The sequence below is a fragment of the Micromys minutus genome (assembly GCF_963924665.1).
Source record: "Micromys minutus genome assembly, chromosome: 19".
Classification (NCBI taxonomy): domain Eukaryota; kingdom Metazoa; phylum Chordata; class Mammalia; order Rodentia; family Muridae; genus Micromys; species Micromys minutus.
Window position 1 is genome coordinate 5733302 of NC_137954.1, and position 24941 is coordinate 5758242.

Sequence of the window (24941 nt, forward strand, 5' to 3'; positions counted from 1 at the left end):
TCCCATTTGTCTATACATCATTTTAGAACCTGAACCACTGGTGTTCAGTTCAGGAAATTTTCCCCTATGCCCATGTGTTACAGACTCTTTCCACTTTCTCTTTTATTAGATTCAATGTGTCTAGTTATATATGGGGGCCCTTGATCTACTTGGACTTGAGCTTTGTACAAGGAGATAAGAAATAATCTATTTGCATTTTTCTACAAGCCAACCTACACTTGAGCCAGCACCATTTTTGAAACATGCTGTCATTTTTCACTAGATAGTTTTAGCTTTTTTGTCAAAGATCTAGGGACCATATATGTGGGTTAAATTCTGGGTCTTGAATTCTATTCCATTGTTCTACATGTCTGTCTCTGTACAAACTCCATACAGTTTTTATTACTGCTGCTCTGTAATACACAGCTTGAGGTTATAGATTGTCATTCCCCCAAAAGTTCTTTCATTGTTGAGAACAGTTTTTGCTATTGTTTGTTTTTGTTGTTGTTATTGTTGTTGTTGTTGTTCCAAATGCATTTTCAAATTGTTCTTTCTAAGTCTATGAAGAATTGAGTTGGAATTCTGATGATGATTGCATTGAGTCTGTAGATTCCTCCTGGAAAGATGACCATTTTTACTATATTAATCCATGAGCATGAGAGATCTTTCCATTTTGAGATGTCTTCTTGACTTTTTTTTTCAGAGACTTGAAGTTCTTGCCATACAGATTTTTCATTGTCACAACAAGATATTTTATACTATTTGAGACTATTGTGAAGGGTGTCTTTTCCCTAATATCTTCCTCAGCCTGCTTATTTTTAGAGTAGATAAAGACTACTGATTTGTTTGAGTTAATTTATATCCAGCCACTTTGCTGAAGTTGTTTATCAAACTGAAGGAGTTATCCCATGGAATTTGAGGAGTTATTGAAGTATACTATTGTATCATCTACAAAGAGTGATATTTTGATATTTCCAATTTGTATGTCTTTGACCTCTTTGTGTTATCCAATTGCTTTGGCTAGGACTTCTAGTACTATATTAATAGGGTGAAAGTGGGCAGCCTTGTCTAGTCCCTGCTTTTAATGTGACTGCTTCAAGTTTCTCTTCATTTAGTTTTATGTTTATTGCTTTTGCCAGTGGACCTTGAATTCCTGATTTTCCAAGACATTTACCATGAAGAAGTGCTGAATTTTGTCAAATGCTTCTTATCATCTGAAGAGATGATCATATTATTTTTGAGTTTTTTATATAGTGGATTATTTTTATGGATTTCCATATATTGAACCATTCCTGCATCCCTGTGATGAAGCCTACTTGATCATGATGGACTAGTGGTTTGATGTGTTCTTAGATTTGGTTCATGAGAATTTAATTGAGTATTATTTCATCAATATTCTTAAAGGAAATTGGTCTGAAGTTCTCTTTCTTTGTTGGGTCCTTGTATGGTTTAGGTATTAGTGCAATTGTGGCTTCATGGAATGAATTAGGCAGTGTTTCTTCTGTTTCTATTTTGTGGGATAGTTTGAAGAGTATTGGTATTAGGCCTTCTTTAAAGGTCTAATAGAATTCTGTACTAAATCTATCTGGTTCTTGACTTTTTTGGTTGAAAAACTTTTAATAACTGCATCTATTTCTTTATGGATTATGGGACTGTTTTATGGTTTATCTAATCCTAATTTAACTTTGGTACCTGCTATCAGTCTAGAAAAATTGTCCATTTCATTCAGATTTTTTAGTTTTGTTGAGTATAGGATTTTTTAAAATAGGATCTGATCATTTTTTGAATTTCCTCAGTTTCTGTTGCTATGTCTCCCTTTTCAGTTCTGATTTTGTTAGTTTGAATAAAGTTTCTTTGCCCTCTGGTTAGTCCAGCTAGTGGTCTATCTATCTTGTTAATTTTCTCAAAAACAAACAGCTAAACAAAGAAACAAAAACAGTTCCTGGTTTTGTTAATTATTCATATAGTTCTCATTCTTTATACTTGGTTGTTTTCAGCCCTGAATTTGATTATTTCCTGCCATCTACTGCTCTTGCTTATATTTCCCTCCTTCCCCCCACCCCAGAGCTTATAGTTGTGTTGTTTGGCTGCTACACTATGCTCTCTCCAGTTTCTTTATAGAAGCACTCAGAGCTATGAGTTTTCCTCTGCTTTAAGCACTGCTTAAATTTCTTCCTTAAGCACTGCTTTCATTATATCCCATAAGTTTGGGTATATTGTACCTTCATTTCATTAAATTCTAGAAAGCCTTTATTTTTTTAATCTCTTCCAAGACCATATTATCATTGAGTAGAGAGTTTTTCAGCTTCTATGTGTAGGTGAATTTTCTGCTGTTATTGTTGTTATTAAAGACCAACCTTAGTTTCTGGTGATCTGATAGGATGCATGGGATTATTAAATCATCTTTGTATCTATGGAAGCTTGTTTTGTGACAGATTATATAGACAGTTTTTGGAGAAAATAAAATGAGGTACTGAGAAGAAAATATAATTTTTTCTTTTTTAGCATTAAATGTTCTATGGATATTTGTTAAATCCACTTAGCTCATAGCTTCCGTTAGTTTCACTGTGTTTCTGTTATTATTTCTGTTTCCATCATCTGTCTATTGGTGAGAGTAGGAAGCTAAAATCTCCCACTATTATGTGTGAGGTTCAATATGAGCTACTAGCTTTGGGAAAGTTTCTTTTATGAATGTGGATACCCTTGTATTTGGGGCATAGATATTCAAAATTGAGGATTCATCTTGATAGATTCTTTTCTTTGATGAGTATATAATAACCTTCCTCATCTTTTTTTTGATAATTTCTGCTTGAAAGTTGATTTTATTCAATAGTAGAATACCTACTAAAGTTTGTTTTATTGGGCAATTTACTTGGAATTTTTTTGAGCCTTTTACTCTGAGATAATGTCTTTTTCACTGAGGTGTGTTTCCTATATGCAACAAAATGCTGGGTCCTATTTTCATATCTTGTATGTTTGTCTATGTCTTTTTATTTTGGAATTTAGTCCACTGATGTTAAAAGGTATTAAGTTGCTTCCTGTTATTTCTTTTGTTAGAGGTGGAATTATGTTTCTGTGGCTTTCTTCTTTTGCATTTGATTAAAGAAGATTAACTTCTTGCTTTTTCTTGAGTGAAGTTTCTGTCGTTTTGTTGGAGTTTTCCATCTATCATCCTTTGTAGTGCTAGATTTGTGGAAAGATATTTTGTAACTTTGGTTTTGTCATGGAATATCTTGGTTTCACCATCTATAGTAATTGATAATTTTGCTGTATATAGTTGCCTTGGCTGGGATTTGTGTTCTTTTGGGGTCTGGGTGACATCTACCCAGGATCTTATGGCTTTCAGAGTCTCTGTTAAGAAGTCTACTGTAATTATGATAGCTTTGACTTTATATGCTACTTGGCCTTTTCCCCTTACTGCTTTTAATATTCTTTCTTTGTTGTGTGCATTTGGTATTTTGATTATTACATGACAGGAGAAATTTCTTTTCTGGTCTAATCTATTTGGGATTCTGTAGGCTTCTTTTATGTTTATAGTCATTTCTTTGTTTAGGTTAGGCAAGTTTTCTTCTATAACTTTGTTGACAATGTTAACTGGCCTTTTGAGTTGAGAATCTTCACTCTCTTTTATATATGTTATTCTCAGGTTTGGTCTTCTCATTGTGTCTGAATTTCCTGGTTGTTTTGTCTTAGGAGCTAATTGCATCTTGTGTTTTCTTTGTTATGTCAATGTTTTCTATGGTATCTTCGGCACCTGAGATTGTCTCTTCTATCTCTTATATTTGTTGGTGATGCTTGCACCTATGATTCCTGATCCTTTTCCTAGATTTTGTTCAATTCCTTTACCTGTTTTGTTGTGTTTTCCTAAAATTCTTTAAGGGATTTTTGCGTTTCCTCTTTAAGAGCTTCTACCCATTTATTTGTGTTCTCCTGTGTTTCTTTAAGTGAATTATTAATGACCTTCTTAAAGTCCTCTGTCATCATCATGAGATGAGATTTATTTTTTAAATCAGAATCTTGCTTTTCAAGTGTGTTGGGATATCCAGGGCTTGGAGTTTTGGGAGAACTGGGTTCTGATGATGCTAAGTAGCCTTGGTTTCTGTTGCTTAGGTTCTTATGCTTGCCTCTTGCCATCAGGTTATCTCTGGTGTTAGCTGCCTCACTTTCTCTGACTGGAGTTTGTACCTCCTATGAGCCATGAGCCTGTGATGTTAGGTGTCAACTGTTTTAGGGGACAAGTTTTCTCTGGGTGGGATTGGGGTATGCAGGGCTGTGCCACTAGGTCAACTTCAGAGCACAGATGCAAACTGGAAGGATCTGTCCCTGGCTGCGATGAGGTAACTGAGTCCACTGGTTCCTGGGCATGTCCCACTTCAGCCAAGTTTGGAGTGGTACTGGTGATTTTACCTGTGGGCTTTGGTGTCTCAGAATTCCTGGGAGACAAGCATTTTCTGGGCAGGATTGGGGAGTGGAGGGCTGTGGCACAGGGTCATCTCTCAGATGAAAACCAGAAGGATCGTGTTCCTGACTGAGCTAAGGTTCCTGGGCCAAAATCAGCAATTGTTTTCCTTGTTACTATGCATGACATTCTGTGTCACTGTCTATCCTTTTGTACTGATAAGCTGTGGCTTATTTATCCAAACATCAACTTCAACATGTTGGACTGTCCTGGACAAAATAGAACAATAACCAACCAAAAGTCAGGGACACAATGTCTTATTTTCTTTTAAGTGGGTAGTTATTAAAAGTAGCAAGCATTTCCGAAGGAACACAGGATGACAGCAGAACAGAGACAATGTTAGTAAGTGAGTAATAAGCTATAAAGTAATTCATTACCTCCAAAATTCATCATAATTCATCAAAATTCCCATTGAATTTCTGACTTTACTTTTACATTGTTATTACATTTGAAATCTGATTTTTAATAAAATATCAATAACTAATATCTCTTTTTCAAATCCCTAGTTACTCCCTAGTTTCACCAATACCATTAATTAGTTAATTTGTCTTTTATCCACTGATTTTGACATCACTTTCCTCTGACATTTAATATTTTGTTTTGGCATATTTCTGTAATTTGCATTTTCGTTTATCTACCCAAACATAGTCATTAAAAATATTTTCTCAGATATTGGACCTTTATAATTTTATATGGAATATAGAGGTTATGTCTTCATCTTTTATGAAAATTATCTCTTTTACTATTTTATAGTTTTTATTCCAAATGAAGTAAAAATTATGCTATCACAATTAAGACAAAAGTAGAATAGCTTTATATCTGGAAAATTCCCAAAATGATAGCTAGACTTGTAATTTTTTTGTTATCCATTATGTGGTTTTAAAATTAACAAAGTACATAATGAAAATAAGGAAAAAATCATTATTTTCTTCTTAATCTTTATATATTCAAGATTAAGTTCATTGATTGTGTTGCAAAAATTTTAAGAATGGTCATATTTTATATTGTACTACAATAATGTGTTTTATAAACATTCACATTTTGCAGTGCCTAATCACTCAAGATAGAGAACTTCTCCATAATTACTGATAACTTATTATCTCCAAATCATATTGTTTCCTTCAAAGAAAAAAAATAGCCTCAAGTTGCTTTGTTCCCACATATTTTAGTCACAACTTAGAACTCAACATATAAATGTTATTTCATTAATAGACATCAAAATGGCTTTTGAATTTTTAAAGCAAGAAACATTCTGATTTTGCAATTATCATATACTGATTTTCACAGATAAATCTTTTTTGTAATCATACCCCATTCTCCTTTATTAAGAAAAAAATACATTCATAAATGTCACTTTTATTCTCCCAATTTTCTGAGCAGTTTATCCTGAAGGTGTTACCTTTTTAATTAATTAATTAATAATATCAATAATTTATACCCAAACTTTTACTTCTACTCCTGGTCTACCCTTCTATTGTTCCATGTCCCATCCACAGTTTCCAGAAGGATGTCCCCAGCCCAGCCACCCTGCCAGACCTCTAAACTCCCCAGGGACTCCAGTCTCTTGAGGGTTAGGTGTATCTTCTCTGACTGAACCCAGACCTCTGTTGTACATGTGTTGGGAGCCTCATATCAGCTGGTGTGTGCTGCCTGGTTGGCGATTTAGTGTGTGAGAGATCTCAGGGGTCCAAGTTAATTGAGACAGCTGGTCCTCCTACAGGGCCTCCTCTTCAGCTTCCTTCAGCTTTTCCCTATTCAGCCACAGGCTCAGCAGCTTCTGTTGGTTGGGTGTAAATATCTGCATCTGACTCTTTCAGCTGCTTGTTTGGTCTTGTGGAAGGCAGTCATGATAGGTACTTTTTGTGAGCACTCCATAGCCTCAGTAACAGTGTCAGGCCTTGGGGCCTCCCCTTTTGGGCCTGTCCCTGGACCTTTTTTATTTTGGCTCTTCATTACTTTTCCTGCAGTTCTTTCAGACAGGAACAATTATGGGTCAGAATTTTTACTGTGGAACAGCAATCCTGTCCCTCACATGATGCCCTGTCTTTCTGCTGGAGGTGGGCTCTACAAGTCCCCTCTCCCCACTGTAGGGCATTTCATCTAGGGTACCCCTTTTTAGGTCCTGGGGATCTCTCACCTCCCAGATCTCTGATACATTCTGGAGGGTCCTCCCATCCTCCTAACTCCAGAGTTTGCCTGTTTCCATTCTTTCTTCTGGCCCTCGGGACTACAGTCCTTTTCCTCCATTCAATACCAGATCGTGCCACCCGCCCCCCACCTTCCCTTTTCCTCCCAAGTGCCCCTTCCTTTGTGGTAAATCTTTATTTGCTAATCTAGAATCTCTTCTTCTCATGAAAAGAAATAAATGACTTGTTCCTTTTCATGAGTCATGGGGATAAAACATTTTAAAAAACATTTAAAAGGAATGATAACTTTAAAATAACTCTGATTCAATATGAAAATTGCAACATGGTGTTTATATACATAGCTATAGTTTGGAGCAAAAGTTAGACAAGTCTGGCATAAAATAAACTATGTTCGAACAGCTTTGTCAAGAAATGGATGAAGTCAGGGTTCAGTTCATGCTCAGGAATATTTACGGAATTGAAATCTTAATGTTCGAGTCATGTGTTATATTTGTGAGATATAATCACTTTATGTAAGCTTCTAACCCCATCAAAAAAAAAAAATCACACATCTCACACTTGCCTAGCCATTCACATAAGACAAAAGGGTGAAATGTGTAACAATGTCAAAGACTGTTGTCCTGTGGTCTCAGATTTTATCTATGGCTTTCTTCTAATGAGCCCTACCTTGTGTCCATATTTCTCAGTTTCCCCTTCTTGGTTTTAGCTTCATCGTTTAGTTCCTCTCATTTCTTAGGACCCTCACCACTTCTAAGCGGTCACTTTGATTTTGGCAGATGGCCACCTTCCCACTGACTCCACAGAGACAAAGATGAGAACATCCCACCCTGACTGAGTGCCTAGAACTCAGTGGGTAGCAGAAAGAGACAGTGAAAGTTAAAGGTTGATAGAAATGAGTCATTTACTGCTCTGGGAAGAGCATAGAAAACATTCAATGGCAAAAATCAGTAATGTTTCTAAGGGGAAAACCAGGAGGGGCAGTGTTTGAGGTGTTAATTAATCAATCAACTAATGAATGAATGAATTAATTAATTAATTAATTAAAATAGTTGATGTGCATTCATCACCCAGCTGTAAAGTCACATCAAATCAACTCAAATGTTTACTTCAACTTTTTCATATTGCTGTTGCAAATTTTTTGCAAATTTGTCAAATTTATTCTTTTTAATTGACAAAATACCCAATTTCTCAAATTATATCAATATAGGTGTGTGAGAGTTAGTAGTGGCTGCTGTATAAATATAAAATGCACCTGGAGGAATGAAAGAAGAAGCCATAGCAGAGAAAAGCTATCCACAGAAACTTTAGGTATCCATTGGCTAATGAGAGTGACAGTTAATAGCTGCTTTCAGGCTGACATAGATCATTGTGTGGTGGTTTGAATATGCTTGGCCCAGAAAGTGGCACTAGGAGGTATGGCCTTGTGGGAGGATGTGTTCAGTGTGGGCGTGGGCTTTGAGACCCTCTTCCTAGCCACCTGGAAGACAGTCTGCTCCTGACGTCCTTTGGATGAAGATGTAGAACTCTCAGCTTCTGCTTTGCCATGCCTCCCTAGAAGATACCGTGTTTCCATCTTAATGATAATGAACTGAACCTCTGAACCTGTAAGCCAGCCCCAATTAAATGCTGTCCTCTATAAGAAAAATAATAATAACTGCTTTTAGGCCTTATTAAGACTGAGTAGTTTTACTCTCTGTCCCATCATTAACCAGTAGAGCTGTTCTCTATTTCATCATCGGTAATGATGAAAATCTCTATGTAGGCTGCCTAACCACTGCAGCAGTTGAGACTTTCAACAGTGACTGGGAAGAATCACTCATTAACTATTATTAACTTAACTTGAACTTTGACTAGCTACATGTACCTGGTGACTGTTTAAGCTAAGAAGATTCAAAATTATAATGGCCTGAATGATACATCATGTAGTCAATATACTCATAAGATAGGTAGATTCTCTGGACAGAAGCCACAATGGAAATAGAAAAGGGAAATAACCAGAGGATGAAACAGTCTCAAAGAAGCAGAGACAAGAAAAATGAGTCATCAGATGCAACAGAGGATACCTGAGCAGTCAGGCTAGTCAAATGACCAAACAAGTAAAACAAAACAAGATACATTTTCCTGAAGATGGAGAAGAGCTTTTAGCTCCGGAAGACTCCTAACACTTAAACATCCCCAGCTGGAAAAAAGAAAAAGTAGCACATGTTCTTGCTGAGTTTGCGCTCAATCCCATGCATGTTTTATCATGTCTTCCCCACTCCAGTGCAGACATCCAGTCACCTCACATGCTGCCCATGTATCCCCAGGAAGGAAAGTGCCCTTTTCTATAATTTCCCTCCTGTTCAGCCAGAGCTATGAAGTACTATGCAATTAATAGGATTGCGGTGAGAACGAACAATTTCGATAGATGCTTAAAGAACGGAATGGATTCATTTCACAAAGATGAACTGAGTTATACCCTGACGCAGTCAGCATGTACTCTGTGACACAATGTCTAATTAAGCCATTTCTGCATTTTGCATGAATGGCAGATCAAGTGATTGTGTAATTTTGTCACCTTTTTCATTGTGTTAGAATGTGGCTCTTCATCAGGTGACACAGAAAATACATTAACTAAGCATTTACTGACTATCTGCATGTGACTGGTTTACATTTTCTCCTATTTAAGGGCAAATAGAATTACTTTTTTTAATAGTAAAAGCTATTTTAAATATTTTCAGGGACTGAGGATCTTCTATTTTGATTAAAATTTATTTCCTTTGAGCTAAACACTCATAGAAATATAGCTAGTATGTATTCTGCTTTTATGAACAGCCTATGAGAATTAAGGTTATATCTTTAGTCCCTTTAGAAAATTAATTTTTAGCAAAGGGGAAAAAACCTTTTTTGAGTTTATTTTGTATTTTTTCCTTCTCTGAAGGTCTAGACAGGCTAACAAAATAACATTGCTTTTAGTGTCTCTTGTAAAAAAATAAAATAAAAATACTGGACCAAAAACCACACAGCTGGTCTTTTCAATTTTCTTAACTACTGAATTGGATTAATGGCATGATCCGAGTCCATTGATTGTGCAGAAATCAATGGCTGAGAAAGCCAGATTGTCTCTCCTGGTTGGCCTCTTTCCTAAGCCTCTGAGCTTATGATATTCATTCAGTGCACCATCAACTTTTAAAATAAATGACTTTCTAAGTGCCCAAGTTATAAACTTTGATGGATGTTATTTGTCTCAGTAATACTCACTAAATGAGTAACAAATACAATTTGAAGTTTGCATCCAAAATAGCATTTAGTTTGATTAGGCTGATTACAACATGTCTGTATAATCAAGATGTAAAGAAGAAAACAAAATCTGCCTAATTTTTTCACCCCCCTCCCATCAGTCTTGTAGTGACATCTCTTAGGATTTTCCCACACAATTAGATAAAAAAAGAGACAAAGAGACACTTAAAGAAAAAGTGTGTCTATGTCTATGTGTGTATCTGTGTGTCTCTGTGTATGTATGCATGTGCATGTGACAAAAATGTCTTCCCAACATATTTTCTCATACCAATCTCAAGATCCTAAAATCAGGATATGAAACATGTATATGGAATCACATCCCTGGACACTTCCCATTTATTCTAGGTTACCTTTCATGTTCATAGTCCTTAAAAGTACATTGAACTAGCAGAAAGGAAAGTGGAACGGTAATGGAGGAGGAGGAAGAATCTTAATTGCTTGACAACTGTAGAGCGAGAGGCACAAGCCAAGCAGTGGGGCTGGTTCTACAATCTAGAGAAGGCAGGAAAATGAATTCTGCCATGGCATCCCAGAAAGAAAAACAAAAGAACGGATGTACAGATTGCAGTGTAGTGGATTAGACTCCTAACTTACAGACCTGCAGACAGTATATGTTTGCTATGAGTAGACACCACAATATATTATTCTCTAACTCTAGAAAATTAATATGGGATATGTACACCTAAGTATGTATCTGGTAAACAGTAGCTTCGATATACATACAAATATCGACATGTATATCCTAAAATGAGAGTGCTGTCTGTGTGCTGTTTAACCATGCTCTTCCTTTACAAACATTATGAGACATTTTATAATTGTCAGATAAAGTGAGAAAAGTGTTATTACCAAATTAAAGTTACTTTTCCAAAGGATAAAGTGTTGAACATGACATGAGGACCCAATTGTACCTGCTGACTCAAAACAGTCATTTGGGTAAAAAAACAGAAATCTTTTTCATCTGAAGGATCCTGTGTAAGAGGCCAGCACTGAACAACATTCAGGATACATGCCTTCCTCCCCCACTCCACCCATTAATCCTCTTTACAATTCAGAAGACTGACTGACTGACTGACCTGATAAAAGGTGAGGCGTCCTCCTATTTTCTAAATTATCTATGAGGGAGGGAATCAATGCAATGTAACCTGTTGTTTCTTTTGTCCTTCTGAGCCTTCTTCTGCCATTCAGACTGCACAATGGGTCAGACTTTCTGAGTGGGTGTGAACCTGATATTCTTCTGTCTTGTATGCTTATTCATGGAAGTTTCTCTAACAAATCCGCTGACTGAGGAAAGCAGGTGGTTGAAGGAGAGCACAGTGCACTAAAAAACAAATAACCATGTGCACTGGCTGCTTTTGTGTCAACCTGACACAGCTGGAGTTATCACAGAGAAAGGAGCCTCAGCTGAGTAAATGCCTCCATGAGATCCAGCTGTAAGGCATTTTCTCAACTAGTGATCAAGGGGGGAGGGTCCAGCCCATTGTGGGTGGTGCCATCCCTGGCCCAGCCCATTGTGGGTGGTGCCATCCCTGGCCCAGCCCATTGTGGGTGGTGCCATCCCTGGGCTGGTGGACCTGGGTTCTATACAAAGCAGGCTGAGCAAGCCAGGGGAAGCAAGCCAGTAAGTGACGTCCCTCCATGGCCTCTGCATCAGCTCCTGCTTCCTGACCTGCTTGGGTTCCAGTCCTGACTTCCTTTGGTGATGAACAGCAATGTGGAAGTGTAAGCTGAATAAACCCTTTCCTCCCCTACTTGCTTCTTGGTCACAATGTTTTGTGCAGGCAGGAATAGAAACCCTGACTAAGACACCATGTTTTAATTTTGTAAAGAGTATCTGGTAGTATGCTAAGATTTATTATACATCCAAAGAATTTGGGGAAAGGTTTAATGAAAAATATTTCTGCTTTTCTTTTGGCATGTATGTGTGTGTATGTGTGTGTGTGTGTGTATGTGTGTGTGTCACATATACATGTGCAGATGAGGCTCAGAGAATAACTTTGCAGGAAGAGTTGATGCTCTCTTTCATCGCATAAGTGCTGGGGACTGAAGCCAGATCATCAGGTCAAACAGCGAGCATTCTCCCCTTCGTATATATAAGTGGTTCTTGAATCTGGCTGTGACATAATTTGTAGAACTTTTAAACTAACCACACCACTTGGACATTCTAATCACACTCCTGTTAGGTATTCTGTATTTACTTCTTGAAAACATCAACACCAGTTCTAGTTCTAGGGTTGATATACTCTAAAACACTAGTATGAATTAGCTATGTATGGAAAGGCTGGAAAGGAGAAATTATATAACATGCTACACCTAACAAGTCTCAGAGAGTTTATTCAGTCTTTGCAAGGCAGTCTTCCACTGTGGGAGAATCCCAAAGTTCTCATTTCCAATATGTGTGGCTTTCCTTCCACAGTATTATCATGGTGCTATCTTGAGGAGTCCAGTCATGTATTAGAATTGTTGACTGAGGAAGAGCTGGCATATTTTAGAATAATCTCTTCTTCAGAGGAAATGACGGTCAATGGCTAATTCTACTACCATTCAGAAATTAGCTCACTGTGTTGGTTTGAATTAGTACACACAGGCTTAAATATTTGAAAGCCCGCTTCCCAATTGGTAGAACAGCTTTGGGAGAAAAATTAGAAGATGTGGTATGGAGGTGGACTTAGAGATGCCCACTCTGTTCCTGATAGCTGTTTGTCTGTCTGGCTCTGCCTCCTGTCTGTGGATTAGATGTGAGCTCTCAGGTGCTGCTCCAGTGGCATGCCTGTCTCTCTGTTGTCTGGCTCCCTGACATCAGGGTTATGGGTTCTCTCTCTAAAACTGAAAGATGCAATAAGCTCTCCTATCAGTTGCCTTAGTCGTGGTGCTTTGTCACAGCAATAGAAAAGTGACTGAGGCACATATCTCATTGCTGTTTGTGAGAATCCAGATATGGAAGTTAGAAATGTTGGCATTGATCACAGTTGAAGCACTAGAAACGTACATTTCAGAGTAATACATCTGTCTTCTGTCTACCACTTATTCATCCTGTTCTAGTTTAGTCTTTTTCTCATACCCGGTAACTTATTCATTTAATTTCCCTTTGCTGAGATTCTGAAGGAAAATGAGAAGACTCCAGAGATAAGACAAATGACCCATTAGTCAGCTTTTCATCACTGTAGCAAAATGCTTAAGCTAATTAACTTATAAAGAGAACTTTGCTAAATATAAAGCAACAGAAAAAGAGCTTTTAAATTCATCATGTCTAAAGAGAATGGGAAAGCATAGGAGGAAAAAGAAGAAAAAAATACAAATAGATTATGCACATATGATATTCTCAAAATATTAAATTAATCTTTCAGTGATTTGAGCAACATTGATTTATTTTATTTTTCTTTTCTTTCTCATTAATATTTTATAAATATTACTAATATTCTCTAATGTAAAACAAACTTTAATTTTTAGAATAAGACCAACTTTTTCATTACAAATTTTGGCCTCAATAATTTAAAGAGAGGTTTTTCTATGGTTGGCTGTAGGTTCTTCTTAGCTAGTCTGTGGCTATTGGAAGAACCATTATTCCATGTGGCATTGTGCCATTTAACTTATATATATATACATATATATATATATATGAATATTTACATGCATAGATATGTGATTGATATATTTGTGTGTGTGTGTGTGTGTGTGTGTGTGTATGTATATGTCTATGAGCGCTTAAAGAACAATGTTTTCCTATTATGTGTTCCATTGACTATACACAGTCGATAGGATGACTACTCTATTTTTACTAAAAGAAAATTTTAATTCAAATTTACATAACAAAATGTCACATTAGGGAATACAACTGTATGTATTTTCCTTGCAATTTGTTTTGTATACATGAGGATACCTGTGTGGGCATGGGAGAGACAGACTCAGAGAGACTAACATGTTCTCTCTTAAAGGACTCTGCTCCAGTGACATCTGGTTAGACTTTTAAAAATGCATTATTCTCTGCTGAAGGTACTACAGGAACCACACAATATTTCCATGATATAAGTTTTATCAGTTGTTAATTTGGTCTTAATTTACAATGAAACTACAGAGAACAAAGTGGCTAGCATCAAACTGTTGGTGACTGTGCCATAGCTAAGATTTTGATGGCTTTCAAGCTAAAGAATGAAATGAAGTTAAGATGTGAGAAGGCAGCTTTGAAACTTTATACGAAAGAATCCTAATTTTAGAAGTTCTGAGCATGCAAAGAGCACAGGAATATAATGTGGTTATTTGATCTTCTCTGTGAATAGAGCCATTGATTACCAAGGTTCTGTGATGTGCAAAACCACGAGAAACACTGCCTTTTGCCAAACCAGCCCTTCTGACTGGAGAAGGGCATGAACCACAGTCTAAAACCACATCTTGTAGAAATGGTGTCAATTAGTTATGAATATCTTTGTGACAATCTGACTATTCAGTTAAATAAATATTCTTTCTTCATTGGGTCATTAGTAGATAAATGCATATACTTATAAAATTTATATGATCTTCAATTTCATGTTTGTACATTCAGTCAATAAATATGTTGTGGCCTGCATATGGACTCAAAGGCCAGAAAACATGATTGATGGTCACAATCATTGCTATGCCATGTAATGTCAGCTAATAATTTTACTATTTAAGCATGTAAAATGCACAGAGGTTTGTTATTAATATTATCATGTTTCAGCTCATACTTTCATGCATACATGTGAATACAAGCAAGTGTATACCATGGTGAATCAGTGGAGGTCAGAAAACAGCTTATAGGAGAAGCTTCTTTCTTTCCATTACGTAGTTTCTAAGAATCTATGAATCAAACTCAAGCAGTGAAGGAGACATGTCAGACTAGTTTCAAAGTTAAGTGTGAATTTCTGAGACTAGCAGGCTGAGGTTTATGTGTGTGAAATGTCAGGGATTTTAAGTTTGATGAGCAGCCAGTGCCTTGGGATCAATTAATTTAAAATTTATTGAGCAAAGAAGAAATCTATCATGAAGAGATGTTTTTTTGAAAAGTACAAAGTATCTTCAGGAAGGCTGACATCATACTCACCTTGGTGGACTCCCGAGTAGATAGTCAACAGCTCTAAACTGCACTGCTTCCTAGCGCCTGTGGCCATCTCTACCAGCTTAGGAGATCATTTCTGTACTACATCATGACAGTCCAGTGGCTCTGCTCAGATTGCCTTGACATCTAATGTACTTCTATTGTAGAGCATTTACCAAATTATACTATGAATCGCGATATGGGTTTCCGGAAGCACTATCTGTTCTTTTTTGTCTCTTCTTTTATTAAAGAGGTTTCTCATCTACCTTCATATTTTCCACATTCAGAAAAGGAAATATTGTTGTCACTTCCAGTGGACTTTGCCTTTCATCTCTCGGTGGCATTTCAGGTCTTGAAGTGGTATCTGACTTATTTGTATTCTGGTGCTACTCCCGCAAAGCACACTTCCGTCAGCTGAGTTCCGGCTTCAGGTGCTTGGCACTTGGAAGCCATGCCAGGAGCAAATCGACAATATCAGCTGCAGCCAGTCATCCTACTGGCAATTTCCACATAGCTGCTGGAGATGCATTCTCAAAATTATTTAGCAGCCCTATCTGCAGTTGCTCCTGGGGAAGTCTGAGATTGCTTTCTTTGATTTTCTTAAACGGCCCGATTTTCCTTCAACTCTCCTTTATCCTATCTCGTGTGTATTTGGCATTTTATTTACATAAGTAGTTCCTTTATACTATTAAAGATAAAATTAATAAAATTTTTATTCCCATAATAATTACCCCTAATTCTATTGATGATGCATTTCAGTATAATATTATTTCTTAGAAATTTGATGATTGAATGTTATATTTTAATCTAATTTTTACCAAACATTAGTTATTCCTAAGACTTAACACATATGTTTATGATCACCTACATAATAACTCATTATTACAACATGCATGGGACAGCATAGTAAAATAATCAACCTATTGCCAATTTCACTTTTGACAACACTTGTCACTTATTCATTCATCGTTAAGAGATTCAGATTTATAGATTACCATGTGACTAATAAATCATGAAAACTTTGGCCCAAGTATTATGGAAATTCAAAAGAAAACGTAAAAAAGAGCATGACAATGGTTCTCACGCAGCTGTCAGCTCTCTAGAGACTCTGAAAATCCCTGGACATCTGTTGCTATTGTTGCGCATCTGAGAACAGTCAAGGGGTGAGTATAAATGAGGTGGATGGGTAGAGGCCTCTGAGTGCGAACAGGAAGAAAAGAACAAGGAGAAACGTTGAAGCTCACTCTGGCATCTTTGAAAAACAGACTTTACTCAATCTACAAGGCTGCAGTAAATCAAACATAATGCTGTTGTTTGCTAGGAGGCTTAAAAAGTGCAAGGCCGACCTTCCAACTCAATACAATTTCAGCTCAGTACAGTAGAAATTCACTTCTGATTGTTTCTTATATGCAAAATGTGAGATACTAAACTTACTCCTATTAGTTCTACTTAAGTGCTAAATTTAATTTTCTACGTTACATATTTTATCACAGTAGCTCCCTTAGTTAGCATTTGTAATTATAACCAACATAAAACATGATTATTTTTCCTGTTAATAAGTAGCTACTCTATTTACTTTTCTCAAGCTAAGCTAAATGTCATGCATAGGTCAACAAAATAAATCTACAAATCTCAACGGGCACAAATGTTTATTTTATTAATGCCAACTCTAACTCCAATTTCAAATCATATGGGATTGACATTGTAAACAGATTTCAGATAAAATAATTTTGAATTTTAATATCAAATAAATAAGGAGAATAATTAAAGCATTTGCTGCCCTTTTCTCCTGGTTTTATGTGCACGGATTAAGCAGATAATAATTAAAATGAATTGACTGCACACAAACACAGACATAAAAATATGAAGGTAGATAGACAGATGGAAAGTGGATACATAAACAGATGGCTGTATTATTTTCTTAAAAAAATACAGTAAAGACATGCTTATCATTAACATTAACATCAACAGCATTTTTTAAACTTGTACTGTGAATCGGAGGTAACAGTGTAAGCTCTGACATTTCAAACCTTCAAAACTACAACAAACTCAAACTCCACTTCAAGATTTTTACTTTGGACCATCAGTAATGAAACACAAGTGAAAAGAAAAAGCCAAACTGTTGATTTGATCCTCTGGACACAAGGCAGAAGCTGAGAGGCACACCAAGGAAAACATGAGCAGTTTGACTGGCCTTTAAAGATGTTCAGTAAAAGCAGCACTCGAGTTTAACAGAGGGTCTGCTACACAAATATAGATACCTTAGACCTATATAACATAGGGACACTTCAATCTGGGGGCATAAATATATCCTTCATGAAATCCATCAGGATTAGTTTATAAACTCTGGTGGGGCTAAGATACAGGTAGAGCAAGAATAGGCATATAACAAACAAAGGAAAACCTGAACCAAAAGAAATTAATCTAATGTGTATTAAAAAGCACAAAGGGCCTGCTGCACCTAATACTAGATTTAAGAAGAGATTTTACAATAAGTAAAACTCTAAAACTGTAACGACTACCATTGGTGAGGATGTGCTAGCCTGCCTGGTGAGTCTGTTGCTTCAAATCTGAAACTTTGGGCAATGACTATCAAAGTCATCATTTGACCACCAGCAGCAATTCTGAGCCTATAGCTCATAAGCACAGTCCTCTAAACGCAAGCACAGAGCAGAAACCCTGTGGACCAATGGCAGATACTGCACAATTGCACTCATAGTCCTGTGAGAATACCATAGAATCTGGGATGTAGCTGTTGCTTACTTAGTATGAGTTAGAAAGCAGGAATGAATTGGAACAAGATATAACGCTTCTGTTTAACTTTAAATTAAATATTATTTTATTTTATATCCATAGTAAGAATATTGACAAATGTTTTGATGGATGAATGTGGTTTAAAATAAAATACCTGAGAAATCTACTAATAGCTAATAAGGACATAATGTCAGAAAAATACTACAGTTCAAAAACATTAATGAAATATTTACAAAATAGTAGAAGAATCTGCATGGTCTTCCAAGTTAGCAGGCATTAAAATTCTTGTATATTGTATTTCCCTGGGAAGGGGAAATAAAATAAATTTTACTGGTGGAGTAGGAGTGAGGTGGGTAGGAATGGAAGGATGTGGTGGGGAAAGGGGGAGATGAGATTGAAGGAGGGGGTACAGGGGGAAATACTAAAACTGAGAGGCTGAGTACACTGTAGTGTGTTCAGACACACCAGAAGAGGGCATCAGATCCCATCACAGATGGTTGTGAGCCACCATGTGGTTGGTGGGAATTGAACTCAGAACCTCTGGAAGAGCAGTCAGTGCTCTCAACCACTGAGCCATCTCTCCAGCCCTGCTTTTATCTTATTAGGTTTATTTTGTTGTTTTCTCTTAGCATCCTGCTCTTGTCTAATTAAAGACAGAAAGAGATTGGATTTGGGTGGGAGGGGATGTGAAGAGAAACTGGAATGAGTAGGGGGTGGGGAAACTAATCTTGGGAAAAGAACCCAAGAAAAGGAAGACCCACTTGTTCACGAACTTAGGAGTTCCATCAAATTATTAAACTGAAAGCCATAATATATGTTTGAGAAAAATATCTGTTTTTAATAAAAGACGAAAATATAGAACAAATTAATAATTAAATACAATATTTGTATGAATCCAGTTAAAAGGCCAAAGCATTTAAGAGCTGGACTCTGAGCTCAGAATCTGGCTGGCCTGCCAGGAGCACGCAGTACTATCAGATCTGGAATGTAACTCTCAAATACTTGTTTGTGAATCTATTTGCCTATGGTTAAGCATAAAATTCCTGTGACAAAAATAATAACCCTCACCATCCCCAGGGAGCAAAACTGCACATTTCTGTTGGTTCTTTTTGGCCTCAAGCTCCAAGGGCCATTACAGTGTCCTGATGGAAGCTACCAAACAGCAAGCTTGTGTCACAAAGCCAGGTAGCTGCAGAATCTAATTGTCAGGGATAGAAGTTTATAAGAATGAAAGAGACCCCAAGAGTACTACCCAACAGAACTCCAATCTAGATTACTCTATTCCTGATGTCCTTCCTCTTCTTTTTCTGCCTGTAGTCCCTTCATGACATTTCTAGCATATTTTTGCTGTGTGTTCCTCTTTTCAAAACAAGTAAGAGGAAAGCAGACTTTTTATTTACTGCTGGATCCATAGAACTATAAGCATTTGTTATGGTAAACTGTGTGCATGTAAATGCTTACGTATTAATATCTGGAAGAGTATATGCTTTTCTAGACAGGATACAATCTAGTCTTGTATGGCCATTGGCTAGGTGGTTATGTTTTATCTTGTTTGCAATAATGAACACTGGACCTACTGCATTCTGGGCAAGTGCTCGTCACTGAGTTGTGTCTACAGCCTATCTATGGGTTTCTAGATATTAAAGATATAGATAATAATTAGCAAAATAGAGAAGTCTCTATGTAATCTTTTAAGTGTTAATATTAGTGGGTTAAAATAGAGTGTGGATATTGAAAAAACTTCACAACTGATACAAATACAAGATCTGGTAAAAATGCCATTGTAGTTTAAGAGATTAGAAATTTATGCAATTATATTTATGTATGCTAATCTGCCATGGATGTTTCTTGCATTGCACATACATTTTATGGGTGGAAATAGTTTACTACAAATTTAAAATAAACATGGGATTTCATTTCAAAAATACCCTCATTAAAAAAAACTATTAAATTACAGAGAATTATGGAGACAATTACAACACAGAATACAACTTGTTTATTGTTTTCCCTTCAAGACATTATTTAATTAAACAAAATTGCAAATATAACTTGTAGCCCACCCTGCTCCTTTCTCCCAGGACAAAGATCGCTGTGCCATTCCTATGCCTGCGCTTTAACAGTAGAGAATCTCCAGAAATGCTTCATTGAGCAGTCACAAACTATACATTTTCTACAGATTTTTAAAAGCTTAAATTTAAACCATATTTTCTTGCAAACATTGTCAGATCGTTTTGATCATTCCCAAATCAGCCGGCAGCGCGTTTATGAGGTGCAAAAGAGCAAGAAATGGTACCTGAATTCCTCACAATGGAGGCGCGACCCCAGGTCTCCTACTCTGCACCTCCAGGGACCTTTATTCTCACATATAAAAAGTTTTATGAATATACCCACCCCACAACCAGAAAAGATCATAAATATGATGACTGTAAGACTCTGGCCTTTTATGAATATTTTATTTGAAACATTTGCCTTCTCATCTCTAGTTCACACTTCAGAGACGTATTAAAATCTTGCTAATTTAATTTGTAAACTAGATTGGATTACTGGTATTTATGACACTAGCCTTCAGCTTTTTTAGAGTAACATGAAGGTATTATTTGAATGAAAACAACCATTGCTTCTGAATACTACCCTGACTATATTTTATTATTTCTCTTTCCAAAAATGACCTCACCAAATTATTGAAAAGTGCCATTTTTAATGACTATTGAATGATTATATTTTCATAACAGTAAATGGGTCTTCAGTCTCACCTTAGAGGTGTTTCTTTAACACACACACACACACACACACACACACACACACACACACACACACACACACTTACTGTCAGTTTTCCCACTACTTAAACTTTCACATACAAGGGTTGTTTTCACTATTTTGAAGCAGTTTGGTGTGCACAGTAAAATTGAGAAGAGCCATAGAAGTCACACACACACACACAGATTCCTGTGATCTACACAAACCCCTCCAGACTTTGAAATTTTGCCTAGGTAATCAACCTGCATGACTGCTTCATTATTACCAGTATCTTACTTGAAGGCTCTTGCTGGGTGTCCAACGTTCTGTGTGTCTGGACAAGCACAACCTGTAAATTTCCACCACCCATATGTCTTCTATCCTTTGCCTATTCATCCTTTCTCCATAACCCCTGGAAAATACTAATCACTTTAATATCTCTATTTTTGACATTTCAAGCTTGTCATGTATTTAGGCCTTATGGGATAGTCTTTTTGATTGAGTTTCTTTTGCTTCATAATTGTGTATAACTTTCTGTAAGCTTCATAGCACGTTCTGGGTATACCACACTTTATTTATTCACTCCCTCATTGAAGGAAATTTTCATTGCTCTCAAAGTTTAGTAATTAGGAAAGCAGCTGTTGTAAACAGTCAGCACAGTTATCTGTGTGAACATCAGTTTCGAACTCTACTGGGTAAATATCAAGGAGTATATAGTGCTAGACTGGAAGAGGAATATGTCTAATGTTAGGAGCTAACAAACTGTCCTTCAAAGTTCCTGTACCACTTTGGTTTTTCTACCAGCATTGAAAATTCTTGTTATTTTATATTCTCAGAAGCATTTACATTATAAATGCTCTGGTCTTTAGCCATTCTCATAAACTTATAGTGGTATGTTTTTGCTATTATACTTTGTATTTTTGGTGTGGCATATGATATGGCAAAACGATGCACATGCAGAAATGGAGTTATGAGTGGGGCAGTTTAGAAGGAGGCTCTATCTTCATATACCACGCGCACTTCTGACAGCCACTAAACTCTCAGTGAGTATGAAATCTGAAGCTATGGAACTAGAGGAGTGCAATGGACACTTATCTGTGGTATAAACTAGACAACCTAACAGGAAGTGCACAGCTACACCAGCAAACCCGGTACAGAGGATGGCTCAGTTTTCTCAGTGTGCTACAGGCTTCATTCCCAAAATATTACTCTGCAGGCTTCTGTCATTTTAACATCTAACTCAATAACCCTAGGACCATAATGCTTCAAAATAAATGAGTAATTTGATTACATGAGTGTTTTAGGAAGATTTTACTTTTAAAATTATTGATTGGTAGCATTGTAACTGCACTGATATGTCATTGTAGCTCTTATAAATGTTGATAATCTGCACTATGACATTTGAGCAAAGTACAAAAGTTCCAATAAACGACTAGATAGTGTATCTTCAAATTCCCCGTCCTTCAAGAAGCATGCCTGTTTTGTTCTGTTTTATCTTGAGTTTGCAAATACTGCTCTGTCAAATTTTATACATGTCTTTCTTTCTGACATCTGCATATGAGCTACAATGGTACTAAAAATATAAGTTCTTATTTAGCTTTCCACCTATTTTAATTACTATGCATTCTTCAATCATCTACTCCTTCTTGCTTTAGTAGACACTTAACAGTAATTTACTTCAAAAATCCCCCACAACCCAACACCATCCAAAAATATAGTATTTTCCAAAATTTGTTTGGTCAACATTTAAATATTTATCCAGCTAGATTTTTTTCTCTTTAACCTTTCTCTCATCTTGCCCAATTCACTTTTGAAAGCACTGCTATAACAGAACATCTGAAGAACTAAAGTTATGAGGCTGATTTCCATTTAGCTCTTTTAGGATGATGTTTGCATTTACTGGAAGAGACAGTCAGCCAAAATATGATCAGTCAGCACAGCAAAGAGTGGAAGCTCCTACATTGTAAAGTGGGACAATAATTTCATGGAGGAAAATTTCCCCTACTAATTATAAAATGTTTAGCACATTTCAAGGCCATAATTACCAAAAATTTTAATTTACATCAAACATTAAATAGAAAGAGTAAAATTAATAGAATTGACAATGTCAAATAGTTAAATATGCTAAATGTGTAAAATTAAAATAATAACATATAATTGAACTGTGCATTTTAAGTATAAGTTAAGACTGTGATGCTAGCAAATTGATCAATATAATCCGTATCTATCAGACTTCAAAGTGTTGAGTTGAACTGAGATGATGACCAGTGATGGGTAGCTTACTTGGAGTTTTTATATCATGATTCAATATACTAATGTAAAATAACAGTACAACATCATCTCTGATCCCTTAAACTAGATTTATTCATGTAATTTATGAATTTATAAACATACATAATCATATTTAAGATTAATTGATAAAACTTGCTTTTGGTAAATACCATCAAATATTTTTCCAGTGTTACATATTTGATCTTACAGATTCTTGATATAAAGGATTTTAATGAGATCTGAAATGTCTTTTGTGAAGAAACCAGTTGAAAACAATAAACACAGTGAGGCTTAAATACCCCTAAATTAATGTTTTTACACAATGTATTTTATCATGTTTTATGCCACCCTCAACTCTTCCCAGAGCCTACCCATTTTCTTATCTACCCAACTTTATACCCCCCTTCTCTCCTTCTCTGTGTGTCTGTGTGTGTGTCAAAATCAAACTGAAGTCAGTGAGTGAAACAATAAAGCAAAAATTATTGTAATTATATCAACAAAATAATTTCTCTGTGTTTCCCAGCTATCTCTGTGAATGAGGCCAGTCTTGGACTGTGGTTGATATACCCACTAATAAACCAGTGATAAAAAAAAAATTTCCCTTTACCAGCAGGTATCTGTTACAAACAACTTCTTAGTTAATGGTGAGACCCCCCTGGCTACTTCCACTAACACAGTGTGTTAGCATTGGTGATTCTAATTTGTAATAATAAATGAACTGCTGAACTTGAAACTGAAATGACTTCAAGTCCCCCCACATTAATGATGTAATTGTCTTGAGTACATAAAGAAAGGCTAAATATGCATTGACTGCTCCTTAATCGTATAAGTACACATATAAATACCCCACTTATAAACCTTCTGTCATTAATTCTAATTCTTCCCAGACTGTGGCTGATAATAAAAGAACTGCAATACTTTCAATTGCTCCATTTGTTTTTTTAAATGTTAGAGTGAAAGAAAGAAAGGTTGCAAAAGATGAAATGCCTGTAACACTGGGAACCACAGTCATTTAAATAGAATTGTGCTTTAAGTGTTGACAATCTGTTTCAATAGTGTCAAAATCATAAGTATGAAAGCAATTATTCTCAACCTAAAAAGGGAATTTTCCAATTTGACTATATATAATTACTCTCAAGTGTCTGTTTTTCTGTCTGCCATCTCTATGATATAATCTAGAAATTAACATTTTACAAGAATACATAAATCTGTTTTCAGAAGCAATGGGAATTTCAGCACAATGGGGTTGATTTTACTCCAATTATGCCTCATTTAGCTTCATTAAAAGATGACTCTAAGAAAAAGTATAATAAGTATAATTCAAATTATTTGATTCATCCAGCATAAGATTGTGTTACACAGCTTCAATTTTAAACGGTGGGATAATACAGAGAGCTACATCAATGATTTTACAATTCAATAACTTTCTATGTTTTTTAATAATAAATTTCACTTTTATTTTACTTCATTTTTTTAGGGACAGGGTTTACTTTCTAAGTTTTTGCTTTCAGTAACTTTTAGCAGGACTTATATGAGTCAAATTTAACATTTTATGATATAACAAAATTCCAAATAATATTACTTCAGCACATCTTTCATTTCCATTTTTATATTTATTTAACATTCCTCAGGGCTGAAAATTATGTACGCAAACCTCCTGTTACTGTAACAATAAGTAGCCTATTCAATAATGTCTGCATTAATTAAAAATAAACAATCTCATCTTCATAATTAAGAGAAACATTGTAAAAAATATATCCACAGTCAAATTGTGAAATTAATAATATGCTATTTAAATTACATTTGCTTTAAAATTATTGCAATAAATTAACTCAGAAGAAATGTCTTTAATATGTAAAACTTTGTAACACTTGGAAACTGTGGGCTGGATTTTTTTACTTTGTAGCCAAAAAATGAGGAAATATAAACATTTTTAAATTTCAAAATAAACGATAGTATACATAGACTCTGCTGAAATACTAGAGCAAAATATAAAATGAAGAAAAGTAATTCCCTGTTCAAAGATCTTAAGATGAGAAATTATGTGATACCCGTCAAGTTCAAGCTGCCCTCATGAATGGATTAGCCCGTTGATGTATCTATTAGTCAATGGGCTGATACGCTAACAAGTTGTTTTGAGAGCGAGTATCTACAACACACCTACAAGATTCCACATTGTTGATTACACTGAATGGCCTCATGCCTCTATACCAGAAAGGTTCACCACATTCAGCTCCTGTACCCTAGACCAGAATCATAAACA